Here is a 1,693-nt window from a genome sequence, read left to right as displayed (position 1 = left end):
TGCTGGCCCTGGTCTGCCGGGTGGGATGGGGGTGGGACGGAGCTGCGGAGGGAGAGATGGACGGATGGACAGACAGACGGATGGAGACGGGGATGGAGGGAAACATGGATGAACGGACAGAGAGATGGAGACAGGGATGGATGGACGGAGGGAGAGATGGATGGACAGACGGACAGATGGAGACAGGGATGGATGGATGGAGGGAGAGATGGATGGACAGACAGACAGATGGAGACAGGGATGGATGGACAGACAGAGGGAGGGATGGAGAGATGGATGGATGAACGGACGGTGACAGGGATGAACGGGGAGAGATGCATGGATAGACGGATGGAGGGAGAGATGGATGGACAGATGGAGACGGGGATGGATGGACGGAGGGAGGGAAGGATGGACGGACGGACAAACGGATCAACAGATGGAGGGATGGACGGACGGACAGATGGAGACAGGGATGGATGGACGAACGGATGGATGGAGGGAGGGAGGGAGGGAGGGAGGGAGGGAAGGATGGATGGAGACATGGGTGGAGCAATGGATGGATGGAGGGAATTGATGGACGGATGGACGGACGGACGGATGGACGGACGGACAGACAGACGGGGCTGGAGCTGAAGTCGGCATGTGGCTGTCGGTGAGCCCCCCCCCCCCACACACACCTTGCCGCCATGGGGCACCTCTGCTGCAGCCACCCCCCAAACCCCCCCCCCCAGATCCTCCCCATTCCCCCCCCCAGAGCCCCCCCCAGAGCCCCCCAGAGCCCCCCCAACCTCCGCGCTGCCCCGGAGCCTCCCGGGAGGCCGTCGCGGACAAAGCCCGTGTGTTACCGGCGCTGCCGCCGGGCACCGGCAAACTCAGCCAAAAATAACTCCCGGGGCTGTCGCTGGGACGGCGGCCCCCCCCCCCCAGCAGTGAATGACACCCCCCCATAAAAAAAATCTTCTTACACCCCTTTTCCACCTCCACACCCCCAAAATGCTCCACAGGTGATGGGTGACCCCCTCCATGGGTCCACCCCCCACCCCCCCCACCCCTGTGCCTCAGTTTCCCCAGTTGGTACAGAGCCCGTTCGCTGCTGGGGATTGGGGGGGGGGGGTCCAGGGGGGGTGCGGGGGGGGGGTCCCCAGTGCTGAGCAGGTGGAGGAGCCCGTGCTCGGCCCTGGGCGGCCGCCGGCCCTGGCCGGGGATCCCACCCGGGAGCGGGGCCAGGACCTGGCTCCGGCCGCCGCTTTCCACTGGAAAACGGGACTGGGAGTAAATAACGACGCCATGGTTGCCCCCCACCCCGCCCCTGAACCCCCCCCCTCCCCCCCCCACTTGCTTTTTAGGGGGTCACCGCCCTCCCCGGCAGCTCCCCGGCACGGCACAGCACGGCAGAGGCGGGCGACGGATGGAGCATCCCCCCCCAACCCCGCGCCCCGACTCCGGGTGAGGGGCACTGGGTTTTTGGGGGGGACACAACACATCCTCGGGGGCTCTTATCACCCCCCCCCAACCCCAAATTCTTAAAACAAAAAAAAAAAAGTCCCCGAAGGGGCCAAGGCTCCGCGCGGTTCCCGCCGGCACGAGCGGGCGTCGAGGCATCGCCCCGCCGGGAGCAGGTGGCCCAAAATTAGGATTTTTTTTTTTTTTTTTTTAATTTTTTATTTTTTACCCCCAAACCTCATCGGGGAGCCCCGACACCCCCCCCACC

This window comes from Vanellus vanellus, assembly GCF_965231255.1.
Source record: "Vanellus vanellus genome assembly, chromosome: 28".
Classification (NCBI taxonomy): Eukaryota; Metazoa; Chordata; class Aves; order Charadriiformes; family Charadriidae; genus Vanellus; species Vanellus vanellus.
The sequence above is the reverse complement of the archived record's forward strand: the minus strand, read 5'-3'. Positions refer to the sequence as shown.